Here is a 13,388-nt window from a genome sequence, read left to right as displayed (position 1 = left end):
ATAATACACCTCCTCAAAAAACAAGGCAGTTGGCATGGACTGTCGATCTCTGAGGCATGGATAAATTGGAATAGAGTGCTTTCGGACAGCAAGACTCGATATATACCCCTCCTCATATGCTGGAAGATCTGGTTGACTAGAAACAAAATCATCTTCCAAGGTTTCCCGGCTTGATGGCCTCTCATCACTGCAAATGTTATTGTTGCTTATCATGAAATCCCTGAAGAGACACAGCCCTCTACAGCACGTCCTCATTACCCTGAAATTATTGATCAAACTACCCTGTGGGCCTACTTCGATAGTGCAGCCCAATCTCATGGATGTGGGGGAGGATCTCTTCTATACCTATCTGATCAACACTATTGCAAAATAAAAATGGGATTGGGGGAGGGTACAAACAATTTTGCAGAATTGATTACTCTCAGACATTTATTGCACTTTGCACTTGCACACTCATGCAATAACATACAAATTTTGGGGGGCTCAAAAATCATCATAAACTGGTTCAACAGCATAAATCCCTGTCATGCACATTCCCTCATAAACATTCTAGATGAGATTATGGTTTACAAGGCTCAATTTAACTCTATCATCTGCCAACACATTTATAGGGAATATAACGAGGCTGCTAACAAGTTATCCAAGGAGGCCACGGCACAACCCAGAGGACTGTGGATGATACTAGAACAACATGGAGCATAACAATGTCAGTTCTACCACCGGCCTTACATCGTCAGATCTTATCTTCGGAGAAACCAGGCACAAAATTTTTGATGGACATAATAGCTCAATTTTTTTCATATATGTATATATTTATGGTTATAATCTATCTTTTTACGCAAACTCTAAACTCCTTATGTGGTGAATATGTACAGCACTTTAATGGTTATGGCTTTAGCACATATATTATTTTTTGACAACTATGAACCTAGTTTTGACCAGCAGTTATGCATATGCCTATGGCATCTACTACATGTAATTTTTCAAATTAATGGAAGATTATGATTTTTCCCTAGGACAAAAAGAAAATTATCATTTATTCTCTTAGAATAAATTTCAATTTCGTCATTTTTGTACTTGATTTCATTTGATGATATTTTGAATGGATACTGTTGAAATATGTCTTTTGTCAGTGGATGCAAATTCTAGGTCCTTGCACACTATCACTTCATATCTAGCATGCATCCCCATATGGAGCCAAATATTGACCACTAGAGTGGCACCTGATGATTATATGAAGACCCCATGCCCAAGGATGATCCAGAAGACAGTTGTACCATCATATCTCATTAGTCAACAAAGTTTTTAACTCTACTTCTATCTTCTCATCATCTTTCTTGTACCCAGATTCCACACCCTGCGGGGAATTATAATAAATGATACTAGTAATGATGAGTTTTGGGTCTGTAACAGGCCTAGGATGTTGGGACTCGATCACCAAACTAGTACACCTTGGAATGTTTTTTTATCTGATTAATTATCCTTTCTTTTTCAGAGGCGGATAATTTTCTGGGTTTTTTCACTCACGTTTTACCGAAATCCGGGATGACGGTTTGAAGGTTGATCCCCTGACACATCTTAGTGTCTAGAATCGATGTATATTACCATACTAGATCACACAAAAAATTTCATGGAATTTGGTTAGGTCTAAGTAGTCATTTTTTAATTTTTAGATTTCCCGCAAGTCAAAAATTGCAAATAAAATTGTATTTAAATTGTAATAAGTGTAGTCTAGAGAAGTTGTATGGGGTATGAATAATCAAAATTACACCTCTCACCCTCAACTTTCTACTATGATACACTTTGAGGGGTTAATAATGTGTTTTGAACTCTCAAAACCCATTTTTCCTAAGTTTAGTGGGAAATCTAATAATTAATTAAGCCAAAAATTAAATAAATGGAGAAAACTAAATATCCACACATTTTAAATGTTGTGGAAATGGGGTGGAAAATTATGGGGAAGTTAAAGTGAAATCCCAAGGTGATGTGGACTCCTAAAATCAAGGAAATTACATGTACTCAAATAAAACCGAATTTCTGGCATTAAAGGAAAAAGTTGCTTACTTGGAAATTCGAATTTGTGAAGTTAATGCACATTTGGGAGGATCTAGGAGAATATTTGGTAGAGATTTTTGTGGGAAGTTCTCCCCACATGGGTTACCACCCATATACACTTGTCATTCTATCATAAAATTCGAATTTGACACTTAAGGGAAGAAGAAAATGATGTGCACTTGCCAAAATTCGATTTTTACACTTGGCATTGGAGCTCCATTCAACAAATTTGAATTTCTCTTTGGGATTGTTGAGGCACTTGTTTAATCACCTCTACATTGGGATTGGTTCCAATGTCATTTGTCATTGCCATTCTTCATTGGGATTTGCTCCCAACTCTATATATAATAAAGCCATGGACTCTCACATTGTATCGAAGAACAAGCTATTGGGCTTACGGAGACTGCTGGATTTTGTATTCATCTTTCCTATAATAAAAGAGACTTTGTGGTACTATTGTGTTGTTGTTCTCCTTCCATTTCGTGAGGTGATGTTATTTCAATTGTTGTGCTTTACATTCTACATGTATGTTGGATTATGATAGTTATCATTTTGCCACTTGTTTGGATTAACATATGCAAGCTATCTTGTATGGTTTTTAGGTTAGAAAAATACTCTAAGAAGAGGAGCACTAGAAGATTTTTGGTGAAATCTCTAGCCTTCTCCTCCATTGTATAATCTCTAGCCTTATGATTGTTGACATATTTTTCCAAGTGTGTAGAGATATTTAGATTTGGTTGAAGGATTTACTTGGGCGTGGGGTAGCTCTCCAATAGACGAACTAACTCCCAAGATCAAGAATAAAAGGACCCAAACGGTTTGCCTCAAGGATCTCATCAAACGATTTTGAAGGAGGGAGTTTCCTTTCCTCTAGCCTACTAAGATCACATAAATTTAAATTAAATATATTTCTTGATCGATATCTTGTGCTTTCAAAGATTTTATTTGCTACCTAGAGCATTGTTTAACTAGACAAGTATGGAGTTCTACTTGCATGCCTTGATCTAGTTCTTGTACACTAATTGTAGATTATCATTTTGACTCTTTCATGTCATCTTTGTCTCCAATTCAGGATTGCTTTGCTTTCAATTTTTGAAGCATTCTACTTTTGTTTTAAGCAAAATACAATTTCATTTCTTAAAGAGAAAATACTTGGAAGGCACTAGTTTTTTATGTATTTCATGCTCATCCTATGATGGTTATTGCTCATATCAATTTCTTGCTTATAAATCTTAAAGAAATAATCTATTTAACTCTAACAATTCTCCTAGAAACTCACATCTCCTTATAACTTAACTTTTCATTAGGGACCACCCCCCTTAGCTAACCTCGGAGATAGCTCAAATGGAGAGATTCGGGATTAGTGTGACAGCCCCTTCTTTGAGTTCCCTGCCACCAACCACTCCTTGTGGGGTTGAATGCTTTTCTCAGTGACTTGTAGGTAGGTGTAGGCGGCAAGGTCAACACAGGTCACTATACAAATGGATATGTCACAAATAAAATTTCCCATGGGAAAAAATTCTTGTGCTTTGGTCTTTAGGCAAAGATCAACTCGTCCTTTGGTTGAGCAATAATGTGCTATCTTTGATGAAAACCAAGAGGAGGATTATTGATGTGAAGATTGGAGGATATCCCAAAAAATTACTTCCCAAGAGCAAGAAGTGGATGGAGTATGGACCATGTACTTTGATGGGGCGTGGTCTAAACCTGGCTCAAGAATAGGAATTTTTTGATATAACCTTCAAAGAAGCATATCGTGTTCTCTTATCAACTATCTTTCCATTGCAGAAATAATATAGCTAAGTATGAGGCCCTTACTTTGGCATTAGACTTAGCTCTTAGCAAGCAGGTAAGACACCTAAAGGTGATAGGGGATTCTAACTTGATTATTCCCAAATCAAGGGAAAACTTAATGCCAAAAACGAAAAGCTCAAGAACTACAAAGACTTAGTATCACATACTATAGAATGCTTTGAAATCTTTGGCATAGATGTTGTCCCAAGAGAAAAGAGCACTATAGTTGATTCCTTAGTAGTGACTACTACAAGTCTACAACCACTTGAAAATAACACCACCAAGTTAGGAGATTTCACAATGGAAGTGATCTTTAGATCAGCGATATTCGATAACCAAGATCATTGGCAAGTATCTGAGGACGATTCTCACATTATAGACTTCCTTCAAAACAATCTAAATGAGAGAGATGAAAGAGAACACAGTCGGGTAGATATGAAAAAGGAAATCTCCATGGGAAAATCTTTTGATTGGGATGATAGGTGTAAGATAAAAGAGAAGATTGGTATGTCACCTAACATTATTGAAATCAACTTGGGCACAAATTCAAATCCCCAACTGATTAAAGTAGGCAAAGTAACATCAAAGAGTGTAGAATCGAGTTAGAATAACCACTTAGAGAATTTAAATGTCTTTGCATGGTCATACCAAGATTTGAAAACCTATAACAGAAACGTCATCCAACATACTATCCCTTTAAGGGAAGGGACCAAACTTGTAAGACAAAAATTAAGAAATATAAACCCTAAGTTGGCTTCCTTAGTGAAAGAACTTTAAAGGACATTGGAAGCCAAGATTATTGCCCACATTCTTCCTAAATATCAAATCCTGTGATCGCTAGGAAAGAGAATGGTAGCATTAGAATATGTGTTGATTTCAGGGATCTAAATCAAGCATGTCCAAAGGACAACTACCCTTTTCCTAACATGGAAAACCTTTTACAACGAATCATGAGATCTAATATCATGCCTATGTTGGACGGATTTTAAGGATACAACAAAGTGTTAATAAAAGAAGAAGATCAAATGAAAGCCACATTTACTACTTCGTGGGAAACATAAAAGTACCTAAGGATTCCATTTGGTTTGTTAAACGTTGGTTCAACTTACCAAAGAGCCATAAATTTTGCTTTCAGAGATCTCATTGGAAAGATCATGGAAATATACCAAAACAATCAAACTGTAGACGCTAAGGAAAGGGAAGACCATTGTAAACATCTTCGAAAAGTGTTTGAAAAGTGTAGAAAATAAGGTATAACATTGAATTCTGTGAATGGCTAGCTCCTGAATGAGCATTTTCCTGGTGGAACCCAATGTATATTAGATAAGTAGTTGCATTGCATTTGTGTGTTGCATTTGGTGTGATCATTCTACTTGTTGCATTTATCATGTTGTCGTATTGCATTCTAGATTAGATTGTGCATTTAGTTAGACATTTTCTTTTTCTGTATGGATTTATGTATTATCGTATAAACGCGAGGGTGGCGATCAACAACACGTACACATGCTAGCAAACAAGTTGATTTGAGTGTGTAGGAGACCAAGGATTGTTGGGGTTCTCGTGAACTGTTCGACCATATGGATCATGCACTCTACGGTGAGCACATGTACTCGAGTTGGAGCCAGATGTTATCGACCCAAATGGATAGCCATATACGAGAAAACCTTTTCTCTTATCTTGGAGAACCGGCCAACTTGCAGCCCTACAAATTGCTCATTGATGATGATATGCCACATTCTTCCACCATCTACACTGGTATGCATCTCTCACCATCTAGCATTCCTTTTCAACAGAGGTGGGCTACCACTCAACAAATACTTTAACCATTTTACAATTGAGTGCTTTTACTTAATGTTTTTGAAATTTTGACATGGATAAAAGGGTGATCTGGATGGTTGACCAATTGATTGTATACTTGTTCTTTAACCTTCCCAGGGGGGTTAGTCCTTAATCCCTAGTCTAGTGCAACCTCCTCTAAGGCCTTAGGGTTACAAGAGGGGCACTACTTGGTAAACTAGGATTGAAGTAGCGTGTAAATTATCATTCCATATATAACATCTTTCATCAATCCCTTAATACCACCTCTATCGTTCGAGTTAACTGTTATTGGTTCATTGGGATTTGGCATTCACACATCCACATCCTTGAGTAGGGCCAGAAAGCTTTGCCCTAAAGGTTGATGCAGCTAAAAGAATGAAAAAGCATAAGATGGCCACAATGAAAGAAACAAAAAAAAAAGTTTAAAATGCAAAGGATGGATGGGAGAAAAATTAATGTGTGCGAAAAAACCTAGCATGAGCTCTACCCCCTCATTAGCCATCACTCGGTTCCTTAGCATGTGATGCTTCATCTCATCATAAGGAACCCTTGCACGTCGCAAACCTAATGAGTGAGAAGATGGCTCATCTTAAGGGGTACAACAATGTTATATCATAAAGAGCAACCTTTGATCCTTGAGTTATGCACCATATAAAAAGCATTAAAAAATAAGTAAAAGGTGCACCAACGAGGTGCAAAAAGTAGGCTAAGGAAAAGGGTAACTCATGCCTCCATGATTGCTCCCTCCAATACATCTATACACTCAAGATTTTGACCTCCATTAACTGGTCCCCTAGCCTTTGCACTTCGCCATGAATTCATCCCGTTCCATTGCCACCTATTCTCACTAACACCATATGGATTGGAGGATTGACCTTGGAAATTCCACCTCCCCTTAGGGGTTGGAAGCACCTAATAGGGTTGATTACCTAGCCACCCCTACAAAGGTAGGGAACACTTTTACGAGACTTGGTCTAGTTAGATATTTGAAGGTGATCCCAGTTTGAAGCATTATTATGCCCTTAACAGTTAAGTATGGTCCAATTAGATGCATCCATGATTATTGTCTCTAATGAATGGTGGCTTTCACTTGATTTTGGGATGGTTTTGCCAAGTAGTTTGCAACTTTGCACAGAGCAGTCGAGACCTTGAGGGAACTTTATTTCACTAGTCCTACTCCACATGATGCCCAAGCCATACTACACTTCTTAAGAGCATGATGACCTTGCAGATGCAACATTGCCCTTATAAAATAGAGGTTTGGGTACTTTAATGACCTTGGCAGTTGATGGACACCCTAGAACACCCTCTTTAGAATTATGCTCCCTCTTTAGGAATCTCTTTGAAATCCTGCTCCCAAATTATCTGTTGTTCCCTCTCTCTAATGCTATCCCTCTGGCTCGAATTGCGCCCTTGTTGAAGACTGCAAATGGGGTAGCTCGATCTGTCTTTCACAATTATCACTTTAATTCTATCTCCAAGCCTTTCGACTTGCTCTTATAATCTCTCGTTGGGACTTCAATGGCCATGATTTAATCTCCACCGATGGCTAAGATCAATTAGACATCATCAATAGAAGTCTCTAGAGCAATCTCGAACATCCTTAATTAATTAACTTTAATTTACCACTTTTCCTAAGTTAGACTTAGGAAGTATTTTAATTATGGCAAATTGTAAAAATTTCTCATTTCCCACCCCGGTTTTCAGTTTCACCTCATTTCTCCAAAATAGTTAAATGCCCATTCCTATATCCATACATTCAACAACTGGAAAATAAATTTTGCTAAAAACACAAATTCTGGAAAAATTACAGAATGCTGAAAAATGCAGAAATAAATATCAGCACATACAAACAGTGATTTAACTCATTTAAACACAGTGATTTTTTGTCAAGGTGACCCTAGAAAAACCCCCTACAACTCTTGGGGAAAACCAGTTCGAGAGCTCTTTCTTATTTCTGAAAAATGCTTTTTACAGTGAGAAATATTTAGCAAAAAATAAGCAAGCAATTTTTACAACTCAGTGTTGCGGGGGAGCGCCCCCCCCCCCTTCGAACCCGCTCCGGAAGCGCGCTCCGGGCGAGAGCGGCTCGGGAGCGCGCTCCCGTAAAAAAATTTACGCTCCCTGGTCTGTTAGGGAGCGATCGCTCCCTGATCGCTCCCGGGCATTAAAGATCGCTCCGGGAGCGAATCGAGCCGGGCCGGGAGCGGTTCGGCGGAAAAAAAATCCGCCGGACCCGAAAAAAAATTTTGTTTTATAAGGCCAATGGGCCAAAAAACATTCATTATAACTTCATTGAGCAAGTTTGGAGCTGGAGCAAGAGCATTGGAGCGAAGAGCAAGTGCTGAGGAGCGAGGAGCAACTGCCAAGGAGCGAGGAGCAAGCCTGCAGAGGTAAGTAACTTAGTAATCTAGTTAGTTTAGCTGGTTAGGTAGTTAATTTAGTTGATTTAATTTAGTTGTTTGAGTTTAACTGTTTAAAAATCATGTATTTAAATTAAATTAATTAATCCCAATAAATTAAATTAATTTGCAGATTCAAGACTCAAAACCCTACAAACATCAAACACCATGGACCTGGCGATATTTATTGGCATTTTCCTCTTCCTGGTCCCTTTTATGGTTATTATGGTGGTGGAGAGTAGGAAACGGAGGGGGCCCCAAACTGAAGAGGGGGATGAAGAAGCCGGAGAAAGTCAAATGGGTGAAAACCCCAGTGAGGAGGAGGTGGAGGAGGGTGAACATGACCCTCAAAAAACTAAACAAGACCAAACTCCATTGTGGAAATATGTTCACAGGGCTGAAACAGGGAGAGGGGGTGGAACCACTAAATTTCATTGCCCCCATTGCAACACTGATTACACAGGTTCATACACCCGTGCTAGAAGACACCTCTGCGGGAAAAGGCCATGGGATGGAGAGAAACAAATAGGAATCAAAACTTGTGCAGCGGTGTCAACAACAGATAGAGCCAAATACATAAAGGAAGAGGAGGACGCCCAATACAGAACAAAAAGATCAAGGGGTTTCTTTGAACCAAGCTCACAATCACAAAGAACTCCTTCAGCATCCTCCCAAGGCAATGGATATGGACATGGAGGCACAGGGTCATCATCTTTAAGGCGTAGAACCATATCAGATTTCCTTGATGAGGGGTGTAGGAATGATGTGGATTCAAAAGTTTACAGGTTCCTCTATGCATGTGGGATACCATTCAATGTTCTACGCTCACCTTATTGGCACGAAATGGTTTCTGCCATAAATGATGCCCCTAAAGGATACAAGAGCCCTGGGTATGACAAGGCAAGAACTGTTGGCCTTGATCATGAAAAAGCAAAAATATCACATTCTTTGAATAAAATGACAAGTTCTTGGACTGACAATGGGGTGTCCATTGTATCTGATGGATGGACAAATGTAAAAGGCAAGCCATTGATAAGTGTTCTTGCTGTGTCTGTTAGTGGTCCCATCTTTCTAGCTACACATGATTACTCAAACAAGTTCAAGACCGCTATCAACATTGCAGAAGCATTACTTGAAACAATTGAGCGTATTGGCCCATACAATGTCATCCAAGTCATCATTGATAATGCTCCTAATTGTAAGGCAGCGGGAGCAATTATTGAGGATAAATACCCGAACATATTTTGGTCTGGATGTTTGGTTCACACATTGAACCTTCTGTTGCATGATATTGTCAAAAACAAAAATGAACAATACCAATGGATTGGTGATTTGTACAAGAAAGGAAAACAAATGATAAAATTTATTACAAATCATAGCAATACCCATGGCCTTTTCCGCAGTCACTCGAGATTGGAGTTGCTGAAGATTGCGAGGACTAGATTTGGTAGCTATTACCTCACCTTCAGGCGCCTTTTGAAGGTAAGAGAGGCATTAGCTAGCATGGTATCAAGTCCACATTGGCAGGTGTTAAAGGAAAGGGCTACAAATGTAGCTGACATGGCAGGTTTTGAAACGGTGGAGGAGGCCGCTCTTGATGGGCAGTTTTGGACAACTGTGAAGCAGGTATTGGATTTCACCAAGCCAATTTATCACATGATTCGGTTTGCAGATACAGACAAACCAGTGATTGGCGAGGTGTATGAGCAAATGGATACCATGTTGGCAGAAATAAAAGACATTGTTCATAATAGAGATCCCAACTTGTACAAACTGATTCATGATTGTGTGTGTGAACGGTGGAATAGGCTTAACCTTCCACTACATTGCTTGGCGTATATCCTTACGCCAAAATACTACTCTACATCTTGGTTGGGCCAACCTGCAGCAGGGGGTGGGGTTAGGACCAAACCCCATTTAGATCAAGAGGTAACTAAAGGATATCTGGAAGCATTAGAAAAGTTGGTGCCTGACAGGGAGGAATGTGCAGCTGTGCGCCTTGAAATAGGCAGATACTTCAGTGGCACTGGTTTGTATGGTAACTTCCATGCAATGGACGACAAAGATAAATTTGATTCTCTCACATGGTGAGAAACATATGGCGGCCACGGACTTTTCCCAAAATTGGCAAAAAAAGTTCTTTCACAGGTTGTAAATTCTTCTTCTGCAGAGAGGTGTTGGAGCACCTACAATTATATACATAATGTGAAAAGAAACAGACTCAAGGAAAACCGAGCAGAAAGCTTGGTTTATGTGCACTACAACTTGAGGTTGTTGAGTCATTACTGTGATCGGGCTAATGAGGATCCCACATATAAAATTTGGGACAATCACCCAGAGGACGACAATTTGGAGGATCGCATTGTACATATTGAAGAACTAGAAGAGGAACTTGTAAGGGATGAAAATGAAGCAGTTGCAGCAGCCATGCCACCTCCACCTCCACCATCCAGTAGCAGTGCTCGAGGCCCGAGTCTTGTTCCATTATTGTCGCCACCTCCATCGACACCCTCGTGTGGAGGTTCTAGTTCTGGTCGTCGGTCTGTGCGGGAGACTCCTAGAAGACCATCACAACCTGCTTATACTCCTGGAGACTCTCGTGGCAAGGGCCACATGTAGATTTACAGTTTACTTGTCTTTTTTAGTTTCTATTAGACTTTAGTTTTCATAACTGTTGAGTTTTGAGTCCTTGACTCTTGACTCTTGACTCTTTCATATCATTATGATATTTTTTGTAAACATTATATCACAGTGACAATGAAAATTTGAAGTTTGAAGTTGGGCCTTGGCAATTATAACTCATTGGTAATGATTGTGAATTATGAATATGATGCTTTGTGAAAGACTAAAGTTGTTTCATTTCATCTCATTATTCATGTTTCATTTTGATTTTATAAATTTTTAACATTTCATATCATGTTAACAGTTAGAAGTTAGGACTTAGAAATATCTTCGACATTACTTATTGTAATGGTTAAACTTGGCTTACAAGTACAACTTTGGTGATCAATGATGATAAATGTTATTGAATTTTCAATTCTGAAAGCTTGAAGTTGAAACTTTAATATTGAATTTGATGAATCATGATTTATAAGACTCAATATGTTGCAGTTGTAATATGTATTTTACTAACTTGTGGACATGGTTGATGACTATTATAATTTCTAGATGATTGATGTGATATGGTTCAATGATCAATTTATGTTTTTTTATGTTTTTTATGTCTATTTCATCATTCTACATGTTTTTGTTGACATATATGTATCAAAAATTAAAAAATATAAAAAATATATATATTTTTAAAAAATCGCTCCCGAATTCGCTCCCAAACTGGGAGCTTCTGAAAATGGTCGCTCTCGCTCCCGTTTTCGCTCCCGCTCCCGCTCCCAAGTAACATTGTTACAACTTATCTCGTTTTTTGTGCCTCACAGCCAACTGGGAAAACTTGCAAACAACAAAACAGAACAGCAATAAATGTTGTACGGCCTCCTCGAAAAAAATAGCAGTACAGCTGTACGGATTTCTGCCCTCGACTTGCTGAAACTTAGCTGTACGGACTTGCTGAAACTCCACTGTACGGACTTGCTGAAACTTCGACTTGTTGAAACTCCGCCTTGCTGAAACTCCGCTGTACAGACTTGCTGAAACTCCGACTTGCTGAAACTCCGTTGTACGGACTTGCTGAAACTCTGCCTTGGAATGTGTGCCAAGCTGCTGCCTCCTTCTCCTCATTATCCAGAAATCTCCCTTGCTCTCTTGCTCCCCTTCTCTCAATCTGTTCCTGAAAGAATAAATGACCTTTTCCTCCTTTTCCTCCCTTAATCTAACCCTAAGTGACTTTTGGGTAATCCCTAAATCCAATGGCTGAAATAGATTGAGATCTAGGGCTGAGATTAAATGCTCATTTAAATCTCACTTTCTATTTTTTTAATTCACTCCACTTTAATAAAGACCCACTTAGTCATTTATTTCCAAAGTCACTTTTCCTTTCTAATTTTTCATTGACTTTAATAAAGTCACTTTAAAATTAGACTTTAGTAACTTTATCACTTAAAGTCACTTTTAAATTAGATTTGACTTTATAAAAATTATAAAGTCACTTTAGGAGAAAAATTAAATTCTTTTCGACACTTTTCCCTAGGCCAAAGATCAAAGCCTTAGGGAACCACCTGTCCTCCAGTACCAAATTTCAACACTCCCTCTAAACGAGGAAGGTGTTCCTCACCACACCCATCTTGTCTCTGAAGTAGTCATGCTTGCCCCATGGTAAGGCTTTGGTAAGAATATCTGCAACCTGCTCATCAGTGGGAATATACTCAAGCTTCACAGCGCCCTTCTGAACACAGTCTCTGATGAAATGATATTTGATCCCGATATGCTTTGACCTGTCATGAAATAATGGATTCTCTGTGAGTTTAATGCAACTCTGAATATCACAGTAAATCACTGAAGGTCTCAACGGCTGACCAAATAAGCCAAACAACGTCTTGCGAAGCCAGATGGCCTCACAACTAGCTAGACTGGTTGCCATATACTCTGCTTCCGCTGAACTCAATGCTACTAACTGTTGCTTTCGGCTGAACCATGACACTACTGCCGAACCCAACCCAAAACAGCACCCTGAAGTGCTCTTCCTATCAAAAGCACAACCTGCCCAATCAGAATCAGTATAACCTGCCAATTTCACTCCATCCCCCTGCCTGTAGTCCAGACCATAATCCATTGTCCCCTGCAAGTACCGCAAAATGTGTTTTGCAGCCACCCAATGAACCTTTCTAGGCTCACACATAAACTGACTCATCGTGTTTACTGCAAAACAAATATCTAGTCTAGTGTTGACCAAATACATCAAGGAACCAATCAACTGCCTGTACAATGTGGGATCCACCAACTCGGAATCCGAAGCATGAAGCTTCTTCCAGTTGGTAATCATCGGTGTCGACATGAGTTTACAATCCTCCATGTGCAATCTGCCAAGGATGTCCACAATATACTTCCCCTGCCCTAGGAAGAAATGTCCCTCCTCCTGCCACACCTCCAAACGCAAAAAGTAATGCATCAAGCCGATATCCTTCATCTCAAACTCCGCCGCAAGATCTCTCTTGCAGTGCTCTATGAGTCTCTCTGCACCTGTAATGACCAAGTCATCCACATACAGCACCAGAATGAGAGGCTCCTCACCTATCACAATAAAGTAAAGGTTCGGATCTGCCTCGCTCTTTGTGAAACCCATCCCCTGCAAGTATGTATCTATCCTGGAGTACCAAGCTCTGGGAGCTTGCTTCAGGCCATAAAGGGCCTTCTTCAGTTTGCACACAT

At 39.2% G+C, this 13,388-nt stretch overlaps 1 protein-coding gene across 1 annotated transcript in view; it reads right to left on the bottom strand.

The window, feature by feature from the left end:
- The window catches only part of LOC149215131 (inositol hexakisphosphate and diphosphoinositol-pentakisphosphate kinase VIP2-like), a 280,111-nt gene that overhangs the window by 254,848 nt on the left and 11,875 nt on the right, over positions 1–13,388 (bottom strand). The window lies entirely within an intron of this gene.

Source organism: Pinus tabuliformis, chromosome 1_1 (genome assembly GCF_031772625.1).
Source record: "Pinus tabuliformis cultivar Carrire ecotype Pingquan chromosome 1_1, CPIR1, whole genome shotgun sequence".
Lineage (NCBI taxonomy): Eukaryota > Viridiplantae > Streptophyta > Pinopsida > Pinales > Pinaceae > Pinus > Pinus tabuliformis.
Note: the sequence above shows the minus strand (reverse complement) of the source record. Positions and strands in the feature narration are given on the sequence as shown.